At 42.0% G+C, this 16,341-nt stretch overlaps 79 pseudogenes; all 79 read left to right on the top strand.

The window, feature by feature from the left end:
• The first annotated feature begins 15 nt into the window (after window positions 1-15).
• Window positions 16-134, top strand: LOC142692301 (5S ribosomal RNA; annotated as a pseudogene).
• Window positions 135-387: 253 nt separating this feature from the next.
• LOC142704891 (5S ribosomal RNA) lies at window positions 388-506 on the top strand (annotated as a pseudogene).
• Window positions 507-573: 67 nt separating this feature from the next.
• On the top strand, window positions 574-692 carry LOC142675290 (5S ribosomal RNA; annotated as a pseudogene).
• Window positions 693-945: 253 nt separating this feature from the next.
• On the top strand, window positions 946-1,064 carry LOC142704880 (5S ribosomal RNA; annotated as a pseudogene).
• Window positions 1,065-1,131: 67 nt separating this feature from the next.
• On the top strand, window positions 1,132-1,250 carry LOC142737132 (5S ribosomal RNA; annotated as a pseudogene).
• A 67-nt stretch (window positions 1,251-1,317) lies between these two features.
• On the top strand, window positions 1,318-1,436 carry LOC142736193 (5S ribosomal RNA; annotated as a pseudogene).
• Window positions 1,437-1,503: 67 nt separating this feature from the next.
• On the top strand, window positions 1,504-1,622 carry LOC142687875 (5S ribosomal RNA; annotated as a pseudogene).
• Window positions 1,623-1,689: 67 nt separating this feature from the next.
• On the top strand, window positions 1,690-1,808 carry LOC142726367 (5S ribosomal RNA; annotated as a pseudogene).
• A 67-nt stretch (window positions 1,809-1,875) lies between these two features.
• LOC142736790 (5S ribosomal RNA) lies at window positions 1,876-1,994 on the top strand (annotated as a pseudogene).
• Window positions 1,995-2,061: 67 nt separating this feature from the next.
• LOC142671241 (5S ribosomal RNA) lies at window positions 2,062-2,180 on the top strand (annotated as a pseudogene).
• A 67-nt stretch (window positions 2,181-2,247) lies between these two features.
• On the top strand, window positions 2,248-2,366 carry LOC142737813 (5S ribosomal RNA; annotated as a pseudogene).
• Window positions 2,367-2,619: 253 nt separating this feature from the next.
• On the top strand, window positions 2,620-2,738 carry LOC142692290 (5S ribosomal RNA; annotated as a pseudogene).
• A 253-nt stretch (window positions 2,739-2,991) lies between these two features.
• Window positions 2,992-3,110, top strand: LOC142704869 (5S ribosomal RNA; annotated as a pseudogene).
• Window positions 3,111-3,177: 67 nt separating this feature from the next.
• Window positions 3,178-3,296, top strand: LOC142673164 (5S ribosomal RNA; annotated as a pseudogene).
• A 67-nt stretch (window positions 3,297-3,363) lies between these two features.
• LOC142736192 (5S ribosomal RNA) lies at window positions 3,364-3,482 on the top strand (annotated as a pseudogene).
• A 67-nt stretch (window positions 3,483-3,549) lies between these two features.
• On the top strand, window positions 3,550-3,668 carry LOC142687853 (5S ribosomal RNA; annotated as a pseudogene).
• A 67-nt stretch (window positions 3,669-3,735) lies between these two features.
• Window positions 3,736-3,854, top strand: LOC142726356 (5S ribosomal RNA; annotated as a pseudogene).
• Window positions 3,855-3,921: 67 nt separating this feature from the next.
• On the top strand, window positions 3,922-4,040 carry LOC142734662 (5S ribosomal RNA; annotated as a pseudogene).
• Window positions 4,041-4,107: 67 nt separating this feature from the next.
• On the top strand, window positions 4,108-4,226 carry LOC142731754 (5S ribosomal RNA; annotated as a pseudogene).
• A 66-nt stretch (window positions 4,227-4,292) lies between these two features.
• LOC142726345 (5S ribosomal RNA) lies at window positions 4,293-4,411 on the top strand (annotated as a pseudogene).
• Window positions 4,412-4,478: 67 nt separating this feature from the next.
• On the top strand, window positions 4,479-4,597 carry LOC142681794 (5S ribosomal RNA; annotated as a pseudogene).
• Window positions 4,598-4,664: 67 nt separating this feature from the next.
• Window positions 4,665-4,783, top strand: LOC142735492 (5S ribosomal RNA; annotated as a pseudogene).
• A 67-nt stretch (window positions 4,784-4,850) lies between these two features.
• On the top strand, window positions 4,851-4,969 carry LOC142724941 (5S ribosomal RNA; annotated as a pseudogene).
• Window positions 4,970-5,036: 67 nt separating this feature from the next.
• LOC142686122 (5S ribosomal RNA) lies at window positions 5,037-5,155 on the top strand (annotated as a pseudogene).
• A 67-nt stretch (window positions 5,156-5,222) lies between these two features.
• Window positions 5,223-5,341, top strand: LOC142737918 (5S ribosomal RNA; annotated as a pseudogene).
• Window positions 5,342-5,408: 67 nt separating this feature from the next.
• LOC142686797 (5S ribosomal RNA) lies at window positions 5,409-5,527 on the top strand (annotated as a pseudogene).
• A 67-nt stretch (window positions 5,528-5,594) lies between these two features.
• On the top strand, window positions 5,595-5,713 carry LOC142681739 (5S ribosomal RNA; annotated as a pseudogene).
• A 253-nt stretch (window positions 5,714-5,966) lies between these two features.
• LOC142704858 (5S ribosomal RNA) lies at window positions 5,967-6,085 on the top strand (annotated as a pseudogene).
• Window positions 6,086-6,338: 253 nt separating this feature from the next.
• LOC142686620 (5S ribosomal RNA) lies at window positions 6,339-6,457 on the top strand (annotated as a pseudogene).
• Window positions 6,458-6,524: 67 nt separating this feature from the next.
• On the top strand, window positions 6,525-6,643 carry LOC142737392 (5S ribosomal RNA; annotated as a pseudogene).
• Window positions 6,644-6,710: 67 nt separating this feature from the next.
• On the top strand, window positions 6,711-6,829 carry LOC142677909 (5S ribosomal RNA; annotated as a pseudogene).
• A 67-nt stretch (window positions 6,830-6,896) lies between these two features.
• LOC142670830 (5S ribosomal RNA) lies at window positions 6,897-7,015 on the top strand (annotated as a pseudogene).
• A 67-nt stretch (window positions 7,016-7,082) lies between these two features.
• LOC142736555 (5S ribosomal RNA) lies at window positions 7,083-7,201 on the top strand (annotated as a pseudogene).
• A 67-nt stretch (window positions 7,202-7,268) lies between these two features.
• Window positions 7,269-7,387, top strand: LOC142726334 (5S ribosomal RNA; annotated as a pseudogene).
• Window positions 7,388-7,454: 67 nt separating this feature from the next.
• Window positions 7,455-7,573, top strand: LOC142703164 (5S ribosomal RNA; annotated as a pseudogene).
• Window positions 7,574-7,640: 67 nt separating this feature from the next.
• On the top strand, window positions 7,641-7,759 carry LOC142730385 (5S ribosomal RNA; annotated as a pseudogene).
• A 67-nt stretch (window positions 7,760-7,826) lies between these two features.
• LOC142681672 (5S ribosomal RNA) lies at window positions 7,827-7,945 on the top strand (annotated as a pseudogene).
• Window positions 7,946-8,012: 67 nt separating this feature from the next.
• Window positions 8,013-8,131, top strand: LOC142683430 (5S ribosomal RNA; annotated as a pseudogene).
• A 67-nt stretch (window positions 8,132-8,198) lies between these two features.
• On the top strand, window positions 8,199-8,317 carry LOC142730676 (5S ribosomal RNA; annotated as a pseudogene).
• Window positions 8,318-8,384: 67 nt separating this feature from the next.
• Window positions 8,385-8,503, top strand: LOC142696065 (5S ribosomal RNA; annotated as a pseudogene).
• A 67-nt stretch (window positions 8,504-8,570) lies between these two features.
• LOC142681551 (5S ribosomal RNA) lies at window positions 8,571-8,689 on the top strand (annotated as a pseudogene).
• Window positions 8,690-8,756: 67 nt separating this feature from the next.
• LOC142704555 (5S ribosomal RNA) lies at window positions 8,757-8,875 on the top strand (annotated as a pseudogene).
• Window positions 8,876-8,942: 67 nt separating this feature from the next.
• Window positions 8,943-9,061, top strand: LOC142730853 (5S ribosomal RNA; annotated as a pseudogene).
• A 67-nt stretch (window positions 9,062-9,128) lies between these two features.
• Window positions 9,129-9,247, top strand: LOC142737841 (5S ribosomal RNA; annotated as a pseudogene).
• A 67-nt stretch (window positions 9,248-9,314) lies between these two features.
• Window positions 9,315-9,433, top strand: LOC142726323 (5S ribosomal RNA; annotated as a pseudogene).
• A 67-nt stretch (window positions 9,434-9,500) lies between these two features.
• Window positions 9,501-9,619, top strand: LOC142716918 (5S ribosomal RNA; annotated as a pseudogene).
• A 67-nt stretch (window positions 9,620-9,686) lies between these two features.
• LOC142738457 (5S ribosomal RNA) lies at window positions 9,687-9,805 on the top strand (annotated as a pseudogene).
• A 67-nt stretch (window positions 9,806-9,872) lies between these two features.
• Window positions 9,873-9,991, top strand: LOC142730842 (5S ribosomal RNA; annotated as a pseudogene).
• A 67-nt stretch (window positions 9,992-10,058) lies between these two features.
• Window positions 10,059-10,177, top strand: LOC142737237 (5S ribosomal RNA; annotated as a pseudogene).
• Window positions 10,178-10,244: 67 nt separating this feature from the next.
• On the top strand, window positions 10,245-10,363 carry LOC142682956 (5S ribosomal RNA; annotated as a pseudogene).
• Window positions 10,364-10,429: 66 nt separating this feature from the next.
• On the top strand, window positions 10,430-10,548 carry LOC142735967 (5S ribosomal RNA; annotated as a pseudogene).
• Window positions 10,549-10,615: 67 nt separating this feature from the next.
• Window positions 10,616-10,734, top strand: LOC142706207 (5S ribosomal RNA; annotated as a pseudogene).
• A 67-nt stretch (window positions 10,735-10,801) lies between these two features.
• Window positions 10,802-10,920, top strand: LOC142735156 (5S ribosomal RNA; annotated as a pseudogene).
• Window positions 10,921-10,987: 67 nt separating this feature from the next.
• On the top strand, window positions 10,988-11,106 carry LOC142681445 (5S ribosomal RNA; annotated as a pseudogene).
• A 67-nt stretch (window positions 11,107-11,173) lies between these two features.
• On the top strand, window positions 11,174-11,292 carry LOC142677226 (5S ribosomal RNA; annotated as a pseudogene).
• Window positions 11,293-11,359: 67 nt separating this feature from the next.
• On the top strand, window positions 11,360-11,478 carry LOC142737495 (5S ribosomal RNA; annotated as a pseudogene).
• A 67-nt stretch (window positions 11,479-11,545) lies between these two features.
• On the top strand, window positions 11,546-11,664 carry LOC142737557 (5S ribosomal RNA; annotated as a pseudogene).
• Window positions 11,665-11,731: 67 nt separating this feature from the next.
• On the top strand, window positions 11,732-11,850 carry LOC142672444 (5S ribosomal RNA; annotated as a pseudogene).
• Window positions 11,851-11,917: 67 nt separating this feature from the next.
• On the top strand, window positions 11,918-12,036 carry LOC142686465 (5S ribosomal RNA; annotated as a pseudogene).
• Window positions 12,037-12,103: 67 nt separating this feature from the next.
• On the top strand, window positions 12,104-12,222 carry LOC142724930 (5S ribosomal RNA; annotated as a pseudogene).
• Window positions 12,223-12,289: 67 nt separating this feature from the next.
• LOC142686111 (5S ribosomal RNA) lies at window positions 12,290-12,408 on the top strand (annotated as a pseudogene).
• Window positions 12,409-12,475: 67 nt separating this feature from the next.
• LOC142737917 (5S ribosomal RNA) lies at window positions 12,476-12,594 on the top strand (annotated as a pseudogene).
• A 67-nt stretch (window positions 12,595-12,661) lies between these two features.
• Window positions 12,662-12,780, top strand: LOC142737554 (5S ribosomal RNA; annotated as a pseudogene).
• Window positions 12,781-12,847: 67 nt separating this feature from the next.
• LOC142681728 (5S ribosomal RNA) lies at window positions 12,848-12,966 on the top strand (annotated as a pseudogene).
• Window positions 12,967-13,219: 253 nt separating this feature from the next.
• Window positions 13,220-13,338, top strand: LOC142704836 (5S ribosomal RNA; annotated as a pseudogene).
• Window positions 13,339-13,591: 253 nt separating this feature from the next.
• Window positions 13,592-13,710, top strand: LOC142707286 (5S ribosomal RNA; annotated as a pseudogene).
• Window positions 13,711-13,777: 67 nt separating this feature from the next.
• On the top strand, window positions 13,778-13,896 carry LOC142737391 (5S ribosomal RNA; annotated as a pseudogene).
• A 67-nt stretch (window positions 13,897-13,963) lies between these two features.
• LOC142677898 (5S ribosomal RNA) lies at window positions 13,964-14,082 on the top strand (annotated as a pseudogene).
• Window positions 14,083-14,149: 67 nt separating this feature from the next.
• Window positions 14,150-14,268, top strand: LOC142670819 (5S ribosomal RNA; annotated as a pseudogene).
• Window positions 14,269-14,335: 67 nt separating this feature from the next.
• LOC142737494 (5S ribosomal RNA) lies at window positions 14,336-14,454 on the top strand (annotated as a pseudogene).
• A 67-nt stretch (window positions 14,455-14,521) lies between these two features.
• On the top strand, window positions 14,522-14,640 carry LOC142737215 (5S ribosomal RNA; annotated as a pseudogene).
• Window positions 14,641-14,707: 67 nt separating this feature from the next.
• LOC142703153 (5S ribosomal RNA) lies at window positions 14,708-14,826 on the top strand (annotated as a pseudogene).
• Window positions 14,827-14,893: 67 nt separating this feature from the next.
• LOC142730374 (5S ribosomal RNA) lies at window positions 14,894-15,012 on the top strand (annotated as a pseudogene).
• Window positions 15,013-15,079: 67 nt separating this feature from the next.
• On the top strand, window positions 15,080-15,198 carry LOC142736554 (5S ribosomal RNA; annotated as a pseudogene).
• A 67-nt stretch (window positions 15,199-15,265) lies between these two features.
• LOC142683419 (5S ribosomal RNA) lies at window positions 15,266-15,384 on the top strand (annotated as a pseudogene).
• A 67-nt stretch (window positions 15,385-15,451) lies between these two features.
• Window positions 15,452-15,570, top strand: LOC142681323 (5S ribosomal RNA; annotated as a pseudogene).
• Window positions 15,571-15,637: 67 nt separating this feature from the next.
• On the top strand, window positions 15,638-15,756 carry LOC142696043 (5S ribosomal RNA; annotated as a pseudogene).
• A 67-nt stretch (window positions 15,757-15,823) lies between these two features.
• On the top strand, window positions 15,824-15,942 carry LOC142681191 (5S ribosomal RNA; annotated as a pseudogene).
• A 253-nt stretch (window positions 15,943-16,195) lies between these two features.
• On the top strand, window positions 16,196-16,314 carry LOC142730831 (5S ribosomal RNA; annotated as a pseudogene).
• Window positions 16,315-16,341: the final 27 nt, after the last annotated feature.

The raw sequence follows: 16,341 nt of genomic DNA, 5'->3' as shown, positions 1-16,341 counted from the left end.
TTAATGCTTTTTAATGTCAATGGCCATTCTAAGCTCAATGTACCTGCTCTCGTCAGATCGCAGAAGTTACACAGCTTAAGCCCTCGCTAGTACCAGTGTGGGAGACTGTCTGGGAATCCGTGGTGCGGTAGACTTTTTATTATGTCGTTTAGATTTTGTTTCACAATCGATTAAAAAGGACTATGGATTAAAGCATTTAATGTCAATTTCAATTCTAAGCTGAATGTGCCAGCTCTCGTTAGATCGCAGAAGTTACACAGCTTAAGCCCTCGCTAGTACCAGTGTGGGAGAGTGTCTGGGAATCCGTGGTGCGGTTGACTTTTTATTATGTCGTTTAGATTTTGTTTCACAATCGATTAAAAAGGACTATGGATTAAAGCATTTAATGTCAATGGCCATTCTAAGCTGAATGTGCCTGCACTCGTTAGATCGCAGAAGTTACACAGCTTAACGCCTCGCTAGTACCAGTGTGGGAGACTGTCTGGGAATCCGTGGTGCGGTTGACTTTTTATTATGTCGTTTAGATTTTGTTTCACAATAGATTAAATAGGACTATGGATTAAAGCATTTAACGTCAATGGCCATTCTAAGCTGAATGTGCCTGCTCTCGTCAGAACGCAGCAGTTACACAGCTTAAGCCCTCGCTAGTACCAGTGTGGGAGACTGTCTGGGAATCCGTGGTGCGGTAGACTTTTTATTATGTCGTTTAGATTTTGTTTCACAATCGATTAAAAAGGACTATGGATTAAAGCATTTAATGTCAATTTCAATTCTAAGCTGAATGTGCCAGCTCTCGTTAGATCGCAGAAGTTACACAGCTTAAGCCCTCGCTAGTACCAGTGTGGGAGAGTGTCTGGGAATCCGTGGTGCGGTTGACTTTTTATTATGTCGTTTAGATTTTGTTTCACAATCGATTAAAAAGGACTATGGATTAAAGCATTTAATGTCAATGGCCATTCTAAGCTGAATGTGCCTGCACTCGTTAGATCGCAGAAGTTACACAGCTTAACGCCTCGCTAGTACCAGTGTGGGAGACTGTCTGGGAATCCGTGGTGCGGTTGACTTTTTATTATGTCGTTTAGATTTTGTTTCACAATAGATTAAATAGGACTATGGATTAAAGCATTTAACGTCAATGGCCATTCTAAGCTGAATGTGCCTGCTCTCGTCAGAACGCAGCAGTTACACAGCTTAAGGCCTCGCTAGTACCAGTGTGGGAGACTGTCTGGGAATCCGTGGTGCGGTTGAATTGTTATTATGTCGTTTAGATTTTGTTTCACAATCGATTAAAAAGGACTATGGATTAAAGCATTTAATGTCAATGGCCATTCTAAGCTGAATGTCCCTGCTCTCGTCAGATCGCAGAAGTTACACAGCTTAAGGCCTTGCTAGTACCAGTGTGGGAGACTGTCTGGGAATCCGTGGTGCGGTTGACTTTTTTTTATGTTGTTTAGATTTTGTTTCACAATAGATTAAATAGGACTATGGATTAAAGCATTTAACGGCAATGGCCATTCTAAGCTGAATGTGCCTGCTCTCGTCAGATCGCAGAAGTTACACGGCTTAAGGCCTCGCTAGTACCAGTGTGGGAGACTGTCTGGGAATCCGTGGTGCGGTTGAATTTTTATTATGTCGTTTAGATTTTGTTTCACAATCGATTAAAAAGGACTATGGATTAAAGCATTTAATGTCAATGGCCATTCTAAGCTGAATGTCCCTGCTCTCGTCAGATCGCAGAAGTTACACAGCTTAAGGCCTCGCTAGTACCAGTGTGGGAGACTGTCTGGGAATCCGTGGTGCGGTTGACTTTTTATTATGTCGTTTAGATTTTGTTTCACGATCGATTAAAAAGGACTATGGATTAAAGCATTTATTGTCAATGGCCATTCTAAGCTGAATGTGCCTGCTCTCGTCAGTTCGCAGAAGTTACACAGCTTAAGGCCTCGCTAGTACCAGTGTGGGAGACTGTCTGGGAATCCGTGGTGCGGTTGACTTTTTATTATGTCGTTTAGATTTTGTTTCACAATCGATTAAAGAGGACTATGGATTAAAGCATTTATTGTCAATGGCCATTCTAAGCTGAATGTGCCTGCTCTCGTCAGATCGCAGAAGTTACACAGCTTAAGGCATCGCTAGTACCAGTGTGGGAGACTGGCTGGGAATCCGTGGTGCGGTTGACTTTTTATTATGTCGTTTAGATTTTGTTTCACAATAGATTAAATAGGACTATGGATTAAAGCATTTAACGTCAATGGCCATTCTAAGCTGAATGTGCCTGCTCTCGTCAGAACGCAGAAGTTACACAGCTTAAGGCCTCGCTAGTACCAGCGTTGGAGACTGTCTGGGAATCCGTGGTGCGGTTGAATTTTTATTATGTCGTTTAGATTTTGTTTCACAATCGATTAAAAAGGACTATGGATTAAAGCATTTAATGTCAATGGCCATTCTAAGCTGAATGTCCCTGCTCTCGTCAGATCGCAGAAGTTACACAGCTTAAGGCCTCGCTAGTACCATTTTTCGAGACTGTCTGGGAATCCGTGGTGCGGTTAACTTTTTATTATGTTGTTTAGATTTTGTTTCACAATAGATTAAATAGGACTATGGATTAATGCTTTTAATGTCAATGGCCATTCTAAGCTCAATGTACCTGCTCTCGTCAGATCGCAGAAGTTACACAGCTTAAGCCCTCGCTAGTACCAGTGTGGGAGACTGTCTGGGAATCCGTGGTGCGGTAGACTTTTTATTATGTCGTTTAGATTTTGTTTCACAATCGATTAAAAAGGACTATGGATTAAAGCATTTAATGTCAATTTCAATTCTAAGCTGAATGTGCCAGCTCTCGTTAGATCGCAGAAGTTACACAGCTTAAGCCCTCGCTAGTACCAGTGTGGGAGAGTGTCTGGGAATTCGTGGTGCGGTTGACTTTTTATTATGTCGTTTAGATTTTGTTTCACAATCGATTAAAAAGGACTATGGATTAAAGCATTTAATGTCAATGGCCATTCTAAGCTGAATGTGCCTGCACTCGTTAGATCGCAGAAGTTACACAGCTTAACGCCTCGCTAGTACCAGTGTGGGAGACTGTCTGGGAATCCGTGGTGCGGTTGACTTTTTATTATGTCGTTTAGATTTTGTTTCACAATAGATTAAATAGGACTATGGATTAAAGCATTTAACGTCAATGGCCATTCTAAGCTGAATGTGCCTGCTCTCGTCAGAACGCAGCAGTTACACAGCTTAAGGCCTCGCGAGTACCAGTGTGGGAGACTGTCTGGGAATCCGTGGTGCGGTTGAATTTTTATTATGTCGTTTAGATTTTGTTTCACAATCGATTAAAAAGGACTATGGATTAAAGCATTTAATGTCAATGGCCATTCTAAGCTGAATGTCCCTGCTCTCGTCAGATCGCAGAAGTTACACAGCTTAAGGCCTTGCTAGTACCAGTGTGGGAGACTGTCTGGGAATCCGTGGTGCGGTTGACTTTTTTTTATGTTGTTTAGATTTTTTTTCACAATAGATTAAATAGGACTATGGATTAAAGCATTTAACGGCAATGGCCATTCTAAGCTGAATGTGCCTGCTCTCGTCAGATCGCAGAAGTTACACGGCTTAAGGCCTCGCTAGTACCAGTGTGGGAGACTGTCTGGGAATCCGTGGTGCGGTTGAATTTTTATTATGTCGTTTAGATTTTGTTTCACAATCGATTTAAATGGACTATGGATTAAAGCATTTAATGTCAATGGCCATTCTAAGCTGAATGTCCCTGCTCTCGTCAGATCGCAGAAGTTACACAGCTTAAGGCCTCGCTAGTACCAGTGTGGGAGACTGTCTGGGAATCCGTGGTGCGGTTGACTTTTTATTATGTCGTTTAGATTTTGTTTCACAATCGATTAAAAAGGACTATGGATTAAAGCATTTATTGTCAATGGCCATTCTAAGCTGAATGTGCCTGCTCTCGTCAGATCGCAGAAGTTACACAGCTTAAGGCCTCGCTAGTACCAGTGTTGGAGACTGTCTGGGAATCCGTGGTGCGGTTGACTTTTTATTATGTCGTTTAGATTTTGTTTCACAATCCATTAAAAAGGACTATGGATTAAAGCATTTAATGTCAATGGCCATTCTAAGCTGAATGTGCCTGCTCTCGTCAGATCGCAGAAGTTACACAGCTTAAGGCCTTGCTAGTACCAGTGTGGGAGACTGTCTGGGAATCCGTGGTGCGGTTGACTTTTTATTATGTCGTTTAGATTTTGTTTCACAATCGATTAAAAAGGACTATGGATTAAGCATTTAATGTCAATGGCCATTCTAAGCTGAATGTCCCTGCTCTCGTCAGATCGCAGAAGTTACACAGCTTAAGGCCTCGCTAGTACCAGTGTGGGAGACTGTCTGGGAATCCGTGGTGCGGTTGACTTTTTATTATGTTGTTTAGATTTTGTTTCACAATAGATTAAATAGGACTATGGATTAAAGCATTTATTGTCAATGGCCATTCTAAGCTGAATGTGCCTGCTCTCGTCAGATCGCAGAAGTTACACAGCTTAAGGCCTCGCTAGTACCAGTGTGGGAGACTGTCTGGGAATCCGTGGTGCGGTTGACTTTTTATTATGTTGTTTAGATTTTGTTTCACAATAGATTAAATAGGACTATGGATTAAGGCTTTTAATGGCAATGGCCATTCTAAGCTGAATGTGCCTGCTCTCGTCAGATCGCAGAAGTTACACAGCTTAAGGCCTCGTTAGTACCAGTGTGGGAGACTGTCTGGGAATCCGTGGTGCGGTTGACTTTTTATTATGTCGTTTAGATTTTGTTTCACAATCGATTAAACAGGACTATGGATTAAAGCATTTAATGTCAATGGCCATTCTAAGCTGAATGTGCCTGCTCTCGTTAGATCGCAGAAGTTACACAGCTTAAGGCCTCGCTAGTACCAGTGTGGGAGACTGTCTGGGAATCCGTGGTGCGGTTGACTTTTTATTATGTCGTTTAGATTTTGTTTCACGATCGATTAAAAAGGACTATGGATTAAAGCATTTATTGTCAATGGCCATTCGAAGCTGAATGTGCCTGCTCTCGTCAGATCGCAGAAGTTACACAGCTTAAGGCCTCGCTAGTACCAGTGTGGGAGACTGTCTGGGAATCCGTGGTGCGGTTAACTTTTTATTATGTCGTTTAGATTTTGTTTCACAATCGATTAAAGAGGACTATGGATTAAAGCATTTAATGTCAATGGCCATTCTAAGCTGAATGTGCCTGCTCTCGTCAGATCGCAGAAGTTACACAGCTTAAGGCATCGCTAGTACCAGTGTGGGAGACTGTCTGGGAATCCGTGGTGCGGTTGACTTTTTATTATGTCGTTTAGATTTTGTTTCACAATAGATTAAATAGGACTATGGATTAAAGCATTTAACATCAATGGCCATTCTAAGCTGAATGTGCCTGCTCTCGTCAGAGCGCAGAAGTTACACAGCTTAAGGCCTCGCTAGTACCAGCGTTGGCGACTGTCTGGGAATCCGTGGTGCGGTTGAATTTTTATTATGTCGTTTAGATTTTGTTTCACAATCGATTAAAAAGGACTATGGATTAAAGCATTCAATGTCAATGTCCATTCTAAGCTGAATGTCCCTGCTCTCGTCAGATCGCAGAAGTTACACAGCTTAAGGCCTCGCTAGTACCAGTGTGGGAGACTGTCTGGGAATCCGTGGTGCGGTAGACTTTTTATTATGTCGTTTAGATTTTGTTTCACAATCGATTAAAAAGGACTATGGATTAAAGCATTTAATGTCAATTTCAATTCTAAGCTGAATGTGCCAGCTCTCGTTAGATCGCAGAAGTTACACAGCTTAAGCCCTCGCTAGTACCAGTGTGGGAGAGTGTCTGGGAATCCGTGGTGCGGTTGACTTTTTATTATGTCGTTTAGATTTTGTTTCACAATCGATTAAAAAGGACTATGGATTAAAGCATTTAATGTCAATGGCCATTCTAAGCTGAATGTGCCTGCACTCGTTAGATCGCAGAAGTTACACAGCTTAACGCCTCGCTAGTACCAGTGTGGGAGACTGTCTGGGAATCCGTGGTGCGGTTGACTTTTTATTATGTCGTTTAGATTTTGTTTCACAATAGATTAAATAGGACTATGGATTAAAGCATTTAACGTCAATGGCCATTCTAAGCTGTATGTGCCTGCTCTCGTCAAATCGCAGAAGTTACACAGCTTAAGGCCTCGCTAGTACCAGTGTGGGAGATTGTCTGGGAATCTGTGGTGCGTTTGAATTTTTATTATGTCGTTTAGATTTTGTTTCACAATCGATTAAAAAGGACTATGGATTAAAGCATTTAATGTCAATGGCCATTCTAAGCTGGATGTCCCTGCTCTCGTCAGATCGCAGAAGTTACACAGCTTAAGGCCTTGCTAGTACCAGTGTGGGAGACTGTCTGGGGATCCGTGGTGCGGTTGACTTTTTATTATGTCGTTTAGATTTTGTTTCACAATAGATTAAATAGGACTATGGATTAAAGCATTTAACGTCAATGGCCATTCTAAGCTGAATGTGCCTGCTCTCGTCAGAACGCAGAAGTTACACAGCTTAAGGCCTCGCTAGTACCAGTGTGGGAAACTGTCTGGGAATCCGTGGTGCGGTTGAATTTTTATTATGTCGTTTAGATTTTGTTTCACAATCGATTAAAAAGGACTATGTATTAAAGCATTTAATGTCAATGGCCATTCTAAGCTGAATGTCCCTGCTCTCGTCAGATTGCAGAAGTTACACAGCTTAAGGCCTCGTTAGTACCAGTGTGGGAGACTGTCTGGGAATCCGTGGTGCGGTTTACTTTTTATTATGTTGTTTAGATTTTGTTTCACAATAAATTAAATAGGACTATGGATTTAGGATTTTAATGTCAATGGCCATTCTAAGCTGAATGTGCCTGCTCTCGTCAGATCGCAGAAGTTACACAGCTTAACGCCTCGCTAGTACCAGTGTGGGAGACTGTCTGGGAATCCGTGGTGCGGTTGACTTTTTATTATGTCGTTTACATTGTGTTTCACAATAGATTAAATAGGACTATGGATTAAAGCATTTAACGTCAATGGCCATTCTAAGCTGAATGTGCCTGCTCTCGTCAGATCGCAGAAGTTACACAGCTTAAGGCCTCGCTAGTACCAGTGTGGGAGACTGTCTGGGAATCCGTGGTGCGGTTGAATTTTTATTATGTCGTTTAGATTTTGTTTCACAATCGATTAAAAAGGACTATGGATTAAAGCATTTGATGTCAATGGCCATTCTAAGCTGAATGTCCCTGCTCTCGTCAGATCGCAGAAGTTACACAGCTTAAGGCCTCGCTAGTACCAGTGTGGGAGACTGTCTGGGAATCCGTGGTGCGGTTGACTTTTTATTATGTCGTTTAGATTTTGGTTCACAATCGATTAAAAAGTACTATGGATTAAAGCATTTAATGTCTATGGCCATTCTAAGCTGAATGTGCCTGCTCTCGTCTGATCGCAGAAGTTACACACCTTAAGGCCTCGCTAGTACCAGTGTGGGAGACTGTCTGGGAATCCGTGGTGCGGCTGACTTTTTATTATGTCGTTTAGATTTTGTTTCACAATCGATTAAAAAGGACTATGGATTAAAGCATTTAATGTTAATGGCCATTCTAAGCTGGATGTGCCTGCTCTCGTCAGATCGCAGAAGTTACACAGCTTAAGGCCTCGCTAGTACCAGTGTGGGAGACTGTCTGGGAATCCGTGGTGCGGTTGACTTTTTATTATGTCGTTTAGATTTTGTTTCACAATCGATTAAAAAGGACTATGGATTAAAGCATTTAATGTCAATGGCCATTCTAAGCTGAATGTGCCTGCTCTCGTCAGATCGCAGAAGTTACACAGCTTAAGGCCTCGCTAGTACCAGTGTGGGAGACTGTCTGGGAATCCGTGGTGCGGTTGACTTTTTATTATGTCGTTTAGATTTTGTTTCACAATCGATTAAAAAGGACTATGGATTAAAGCATTTAATGTCAATGGCCATTCTAAGCTGAAAGTCCCTGCTCTCGTCAGATCGCAGAAGTTACTCAGCTTAAGTCCTCGCTAGTACTAGTGTGGGAGACTGTCTGGGAATCCGTGGTGCGGTTGCCTTTTTATTATGTTGTTTAGATTTTGTTTCACAATAGATTAAATAGGACTATGGATTAAGGCTTTTAATGTCAATGGCTATTCTAAGCTGAATGTGCCTGCTCTCGTCAGATCGCAGAAGTTACACAGCTTAAGGCCTCGCTAGTACCAGTGTGGGAGACTGTCTGGGAATCCGTGGTGCGGTTGACTTTTTATTATGTCGTTTAGATTTTGTTTCACAATCGATTAAAAAGGACTATGGATAAAAGCATTTAATGTCAATGGCCATTCTAAGCTGAATGTCCCTGCTCTCGTCAGATCACAGCAGTTACACAGCTTAAGACCTCGCTAGTACCAGTGTGGGAGACTGTCTGGGAATCCGTGGTGCGGTTGACTTTTTATTATGTCGTTTAGATTTTGTTTCACAATCGATTAAAAAGGACTATGGATTAAAGCATTCAATGTCAATGGCCATTCTAAGCTGAATGTGCCTGCTCTCGTCAGATCGCAGAAGTTACACAGCTTAAGGCCTCGCTAGTACCAGTGTGGGAGACTGTCTGGGAATCCGTGGTGCGGTTGACTTTTTATTATGTCGTTTAGATTTTGTTTCACATTCGATTAAAAAGGACTATGGATTAAAGCATTTAATGTCAATGGCCATTCTAAGCTGAATGTGCCTGCTCTCGTCAGATCGCCGAAGTTACACAGCTTAACGCCTCGCTAGTACCAGTGTGGGAGACTGTCTGGGAATCCGTGGTGCGGTTGACTTTTTATTATGTCGTTTAGATTTTGTTTCACATTAGATTAAATAGGACTATGGATTAAAGCATTTAACGTCAATGGCCATTCTAAGCTGAATGTGCCTGCTCTCGTCAGAACGCAGAAGTTACACAGCTTAAGGCCTCGCTAGTACCAGTGTGGTAGACTGTCTGGGAATCCGTGGTGCGGTTGACTTTTTATTATGTCGTTTAGATTTTGTTTCACAATCGATTAAAAAGGACTATGGATTAAAGCATTTAATGTCAATGGCCATTCTAAGCTGGATGTGCCTGCTCTCGTCAGATCGCAGAAGTTACACAGCTTAAGCCCTCGCTAGTACCAGTGTGGGAGACTGTCTGGGAATCCGTGGTGCGGTTGACTTTTTATTATGTCGTTTAGATTTTGTTTCACAATCGATTAAAAAGGACTATGGATTAAAGCATTCAATGTCAATGGCCATTCTAAGCTGAATGTCCCTGCTCTCGTCAGATCGCAGAAGTTACACAGCTTAAGGCCTCGCTAGTACCAGTGTGGGAGACTGTCTGGGAATCCGTGGTGCGGTTGACTTTTAATTATGTCGTTTAGATTTTGTTTCACAATCGATTAAAAAGGACTATGGATTAAAGCATTAAATGTCAATGGCCATTCTAAGCTGAATGTGCCTGCGCTCGTCAGATCGCAGAAGTTACACAGCTTAAGGCCTCGCTAGTACCAGTGTGGGAGACTGTCTGGGAATCCGTGGTGCTGTTGACTTTTTATTATGTCGTTTAGATTTTGTTTCACAATCGATTAAAAATGACTATGGATTAAAGCATTTAATGTCAATGGCCATTCTAAGCTGAATGTGCCTGCTTTCGTCAGATCGCAGAAGTTATACAGCTTAAGGCCTCGCTAGTACCAGTGTGGGAGACTGTCTGGGAATCCGTGGTGCGGTTGCCTTTTTATTATGGCGTTTAGATTTTGTTTCACAACAGATTAAATAGGACTATGGATTAAAGCATTTAACGTCAATGGCCATTCTAAGCTGAATGTGCCTGCTCTCGTCAGAACGCAGAAGTTACACAGCTTAAGGCCTCGCTAGTACCAGTGTGGTAGACTGTCTGGGAATCCGTGGTGCGGTTGACTTTTTATTATGTCGTTTAGATTTTGTTTCACAATCGATTAAAAAGGACTATGGATTAAAGCATTTAATGTCAATGGCCATTCTAAGCTGAATGTCCCTGCTCTCGTCAGATCGCAGACGTTACACAGCTTAAGGCCTCGCTAGTACCAGTGTGGGAGACTGTCTGGGAATCCGTGGTGCGGTTGACTTTTTATTACGTCGTTTAGATTTTGTTTCACAATCGATTAAAAAGGACTATGGATTAAAGCATTTAATGTCAATGGCCATTCTAAGCTGGATGTGCCTGCTGTCGTCAGATCGCAGAAGTTACACAGCTTAAGGCCTCGCTAGTACCAGTGTGGGAGACTGTCTGGGAATCCGTGGTGCGGTTGACTTTTTATTATGTCGTTTAGATTTTGTTTCACAATCGATTAAAAGGACTATGGATTAAAGCATTTAATGTCAATGGCCATTCTAAGCTGAATGTGCCTGCTCTCGTCAGATCGCAGAAGTTACACAGCTTAAGGCCTCGCTAGTACCAGTGTGGGAGACTGTCTGGGAATCAGTGGTGCAGTTGACTTTTTATTATGTCATTTAGATTTTGTTTCACAATCGATTAAAAAGGACTATGGATTAAAGCATTTAATGTCAATGGCCATTCTAAGCTGAATGTGCCTGCTCTCGTCAGATCGCAGAAGTTACACAGCTTAAGGCCTCGCTAGTACCAGTGTGGGAGAATGTCTGGGAATCCGTGGTGAAGTTGACTTTTTATTATGTCGTTTAGATTTTGTTTCACAATAGATTAAATAGGACTATGGATTAAAGCATTTAACGTCAATGGCCATTCTAAGCTGAATGTGCCTGCTCTCGTCAGAACGCAGAAGTTACACAGCTTAAGGCCTCGCTAGTACCAGTGTGGGAGACTGTCTGGGAATCCGTGGTGCGGTTGAATTTTTATTATGTCGTTTAGATTTTGTTTCACAATCGATTAAAAAGGACTATGGATTAAAGCATTTAATGTCAATGGCCATTCTAAGCTGAATGTGCCTGCTCTCGTCAGATCGCAGAAGTTACACAGCTTAAGGCCTCGCTAGTACCAGTGTGGGAGACTGTCTGGGAATCCGTGGTGCGGTTGACTTTTTATTATGTCGTTTAGATTTTGTTTCACAATCGATTAAAAAGGACTATGGATTAAAGCATTTAATGTCAATGGCCATTCTAAGCTGGATGTGCCTGCTCTCGTTAGATCGCAGAAGTTACACAGCTTAACGCCTCGATAGTACCAGTGTGGGAGACTGTCTGGGAATCCGTGGTGCGGTTGACTTTTTATTATGTCGTTTAGATTTTGTTTCACAATAGATTAAATAGGACTATGGATTAATTTTTTTAACGTCAATGGCCATTCTAAGCTGAATGTGCCTGCTCTCGTCAGATCGCAGAAGTTACACAGCTTAAGGCCTCGCTAGTACCATTGTGGGAGACTGTCTGGGAATCCGTGGTGCGGTTGAATTTTTATTATGTCGTTTAGATTTTGTTTCACAATCGATTAAAAAGGACTATGGATTAAAGCATTTAATGTCAATGGCCATTCTAAGCTGAATGTCCCTGCTCTCGTCAGATCGCAGAAGTTACACAGCTTAAGGCCTCGCTAGTATCAGTGTGGGAGACTGTCTGGGAATCCGTGGTGCGGTTGACTTTTTACTATGTTGTTTAGATTTTGTTTCACAATGGATTAAATAGGACTATGGATTAAGGCTTTTAATGTCAATGGCCATGCTAAGCTGAATGTGCCTGCTCTCGTCAGATCGCAGAAGTTACACAGGTTAAGGCCTCGCTAGTACCAGTGTGGGAGACTGTCTGGGAATCCGTGGTGCGGTTGAATTTTTATTATGTCGTTTAGATTTTGTTTCACAATCGATTAAAAAGGACTATGGATTAAAGCATTTAATGTCAATGGCCATTCTAAGCTGAATGTCCCTTCTCTCGTCAGATCGCAGAAGTTACACAGCTTAAGGCCTCGCTAGTACCAGTGTGGGAGACTGTCTGGGAATCCGTGGTGCGGTTGACTTTTTATTATGTCGTTTAGATTTTGTTTCACAATCGATTAAACAGGACAATGGATTAAAGCATTTAATGTCAATGGCCATTCTAAGCTGAATGTGCCTGCTCTCGTTAGATCGCAGAAGTTACACAGCTTAAGGCCTCGCTAGTACCAGTGTGGGAGACTGTCTGGGAATCCGTGGTGCGGTTGACTTTTTATTATGTCGTTTAGATTTTGTTTCACGATCGATTAAAAAGGACTATGGATTAAAGCATTTATTGTCAATGGCCATTCGAAGCTGAATGTGCCTGCTCTCGTCAGATCGCAGAAGTTACACAGCTTAAGGCCTCGCTAGTACCAGTGTGGGAGACTGTCTGGGAATCCGTGGTGCGGTTAACTTTTTATTATGTCGTTTAGATTTTGTTTCACAATCGATTAAAGAGGACTATGGATTAAAGCATTTAATGTCAATGGCCATTCTAAGCTGAATGTGCCTGCTCTCGTCAGATCGCAGAAGTTACACAGCTTAAGGCATCGCTAGTACCAGTGTGGGAGACTGTCTGGGAATCCGTGGTGCGGTTGACTTTTTATTATGTCGTTTAGATTTTGTTTCACAATAGATTAAATAGGACTATGGATTAAAGCATTTAACATCAATGGCCATTCTAAGCTGAATGTGCCTGCTCTCGTCAGAACGCAGAAGTTACACAGCTTAAGGCCTCGCTAGTACCAGCGTTGGAGACTGTCTGGGAATCCGTGGTGCGGTTGAATTTTTATTATGTCGTTTAGATTTTGTTTCACAATCGATTAAAAAGGACTATGGATTAAAGCATTCAATGTCAATGTCCATTCTAAGCTGAATGTCCCTGCTCTCGTCAGATCGCAGAAGTTACACAGCTTAAGGCCTCGCTAGTACCAGTGTGGGAGACTGTCTGGGAATCCGTGGTGCGGTAGACTTTTTATTATGTCGTTTAGATTTTGTTTCACAATCGATTAAAAAGGACTATGGATTAAAGCATTTAATGTCAATTTCAATTCTAAGCTGAATGTGCCAGCTCTCGTTAGATCGCAGAAGTTACACAGCTTAAGCCCTCGCTAGTACCAGTGTGGGAGAGTGTCTGGGAATCCGTGGTGCGGTTGACTTTTTATTATGTCGTTTAGATTTTGTTTCACAATCGATTAAAAAGGACTATGGATTAAAGCATTTAATGTCAATGGCCATTCTAAGCTGAATGTGCCTGCACTCGTTAGATCGCAGAAGTTACACAGCTTAACGCCTCGCTAGTACCAGTGTGGGAGACTGTCTGGGAATCCGTGGTGCGGTTGACTTTTTATTATGTCGTTTAGATTTTGTTTCACAATAGATTAAATAGGACTATGGATTAAAGCATTTAACGTCAATGGCCATTCTAAGCTGTATGTGCCTGCTCTCGTCAAATCGCAGAAGTTACACAGCTTAAGGCCTCGCTAGTACCAGTGTGGGAGACTGTCTGGGAATCTGTGGTGCGTTTGAATTTTTATTATGTCGTTTAGATTTTGTTTCACAATCGATTAAAAAGGACTATGGATTAAAGCATTTAATGTCAATGGCCATTCTAAGCTGGATGTCCCTGCTCTCGTCAGATCGCAGAAGTTACACAGCTTAAGGCCTTGCTAGTACCAGTGTGGGAGACTGTCTTGGGATCCGTGGTGCGGTTGACTTTTTATTATGTCGTTTAGATTTTGTTTCACAATAGATTAAATAGGACTATGGATTAAAGCATTTAACGTCAATGGCCATTCTAAGCTGAATGTGCCTGCTCTCGTCAGAACGCAGAAGTTACACAGCTTAAGGCCTCGCTAGTACCAGTGTGGGAAACTGTCTGGGAATCCGTGGTGCGGTTGAATTTTCATTATGTCGTTTAGATTTTGTTTCACAATCGATTCAAAAGGACTATGTATTAAAGCATTTAATGTCAATGGCCATTCTAAGCTGAATGTCCCTGCTCTCGTCAGATTGCAGAAGTTACACAGCTTAAGGCCTCGTTAGTACCAGTGTGGGAGACTGTCTGGGAATCCGTGGTGCGGTTTACTTTTTATTATGTTGTTTAGATTTTGTTTCACAATAAATTAAATAGGACTATGGATTTAGGATTTTAATGTCAATGGCCATTCTAAGCTGAATGTGCCTGCTCTCGTCAGATCGCAGAAGTTACACAGCTTAACGCCTCGCTAGTACCAGTGTGGGAGACTGTCTGGGAATCCGTGGTGCGGTTGACTTTTTATTATGTCGTTTACATTGTGTTTCACAATAGATTAAATAGGACTATGGATTAAAGCATTTAACGTCAATGGCCATTCTAAGCTGAATGTGCCTGCTCTCGTCAGATCGCAGAAGTTACACAGCTTAAGGCCTCGCTAGTACCATTGTGGGAGACTGTCTGGGAATCCGTGGTGCGGTTGAATTTTTATTATGTCGTTTAGATTTTGTTTCACAATCGATTAAAAAGGACTATGGATTAAAGCATTTGATGTCAATGGCCATTCTAAGCTGAATGTCCCTGCTTTCGTCAGATCGCAGAAGTTACACAGCTTAAGGCCTCGCTAGTACCAGTGTGGGAGACTGTCTGGGAATCCGTGGTGCGGTTGACTTTTTATTATGTCGTTTAGATTTTGGTTCACAATCGATTAAAAAGTACTATGGATTAAAGCATTTAATGTCTATGGCCATTCTAAGCTGAATGTGCCTGCTCTCGTCTGATCGCAGAAGTTACACACCTTAAGGCCTCGCTAGTACCAGTGTGGGAGACTGTCTGGGAATCCGTGGTGCGGCTGACTTTTTATTATGTCGTTTAGATTTTGTTTCACAATCGATTAAAAAGGACTATGGATTAAAGCATTTAATGTTAATGGCCATTCTAAGCTGGATGTGCCTGCTCTCGTCAGATCGCAGAAGTTACACAGCTTAAGGCCTCGCTAGTACCAGTGTGGGAGACTGTCTGGGAATCCGTGGTGCGGTTGACTTTTTATTATGTCGTTTAGATTTTGTTTCACAATCGATTAAAAAGGACTATGGATTAAAGCATTTAATGTCAATGGCCATTCTAAGCTGAATGTGCCTGCTCTCGTCAGATCGCAGAAGTTACACAGCTTAAGGCCTCGCTAGTACCAGTGTGGGAGACTGTCTGGGAATCCGTGGTGCGGTTGAATTTTTATTATGTCGTTTAGATTTTGTTTCACAATCGATTAAAAAGGACTATGGATTAAAGCATTTAATGTCAATGGCCATTCTAAGCTGAAAGTCCCTGCTCTCGTCAGATCGCAGAAGTTACTCAGCTTAAGTCCTCGCTAGTACTAGTGTGGGAGACTGTCTGGGAATCCGTGGTGCGGTTGCCTTATTATTATGTTGTTTAGATTTTGTTTCACAATAGATTAAATAGGACTATGGATTAAGGCTTTTAATGTCAATGGCCATTCTAAGCTGAATGTGCCTGCTCTCGTCAGATCGCAGAAGTTACACAGCTTAAGGCCTCGCTAGTACCAGTGTGGGAGACTGTCTGGGAATCCGTGGTGCGGTTGACTTTTTATTATGTCGTTTAGATTTTGTTTCACAATCGATTAAAAAGGACTATGGATAAAAGCATTTAATGTCAATGGCCATTCTAAGCTGAATGTCCCTGCTCTCGTCAGATCACAGCAGTTACACAGCTTAAGACCTCGCTAGTACCAGTGTGGGAGACTGTCTGGGAATCCGTGGTGCGGTTGACTTTTTATTATGTCGTTTAGATTTTGTTTCACAATCGATTAAAAAGGACTATGGATTAAAGCATTCAATGTCAATGGCCATTCTAAGCTGAATGTGCCTGCTCTCGTCAGATCGCAGAAGTTACACAGCTTAAGGCCTCGCTAGTACCAGTGTGGGAGACTGTCTGGGAATCCGTGGTGCGGTTGACTTTTTATTATGTCGTTTAGATTTTGTTTCACATTCGATTAAAAAGGACTATGGATTAAAGCATTTAATGTCAATGGCCATTCTAAGCTGAATGTGCCTGCTCTCGTCAGATCGCCGAAGTTACACAGCTTAACGCCTCGCTAGTACCAGTGTGGGAGACTGTCTGGGTATCCGTGGTGCGGTTGCCTTTTTATTATGTCGTTTAGATTTTGTTTCACATTAGATTAAATAGGACTATGGATTAAAGCATTTAACGTCAATGGCCATTCTAAGCTGAATGTGCCTGCTCTCGTCAGAACGCAGAAGTTACACAGCTTAAGGCCTCGCTAGTACCAGTGTGGTAGACTGTCTGGGAATCCGTGGTGCGGTTGACTTTTTATTATGTCGTTTAGATTTTGTTT

Source organism: Rhinoderma darwinii, chromosome 1 (genome assembly GCF_050947455.1).
Source record: "Rhinoderma darwinii isolate aRhiDar2 chromosome 1, aRhiDar2.hap1, whole genome shotgun sequence".
Classification (NCBI taxonomy): Eukaryota; Metazoa; Chordata; class Amphibia; order Anura; family Rhinodermatidae; genus Rhinoderma; species Rhinoderma darwinii.
This window is presented reverse-complemented; position numbering and strand designations above follow the sequence as displayed.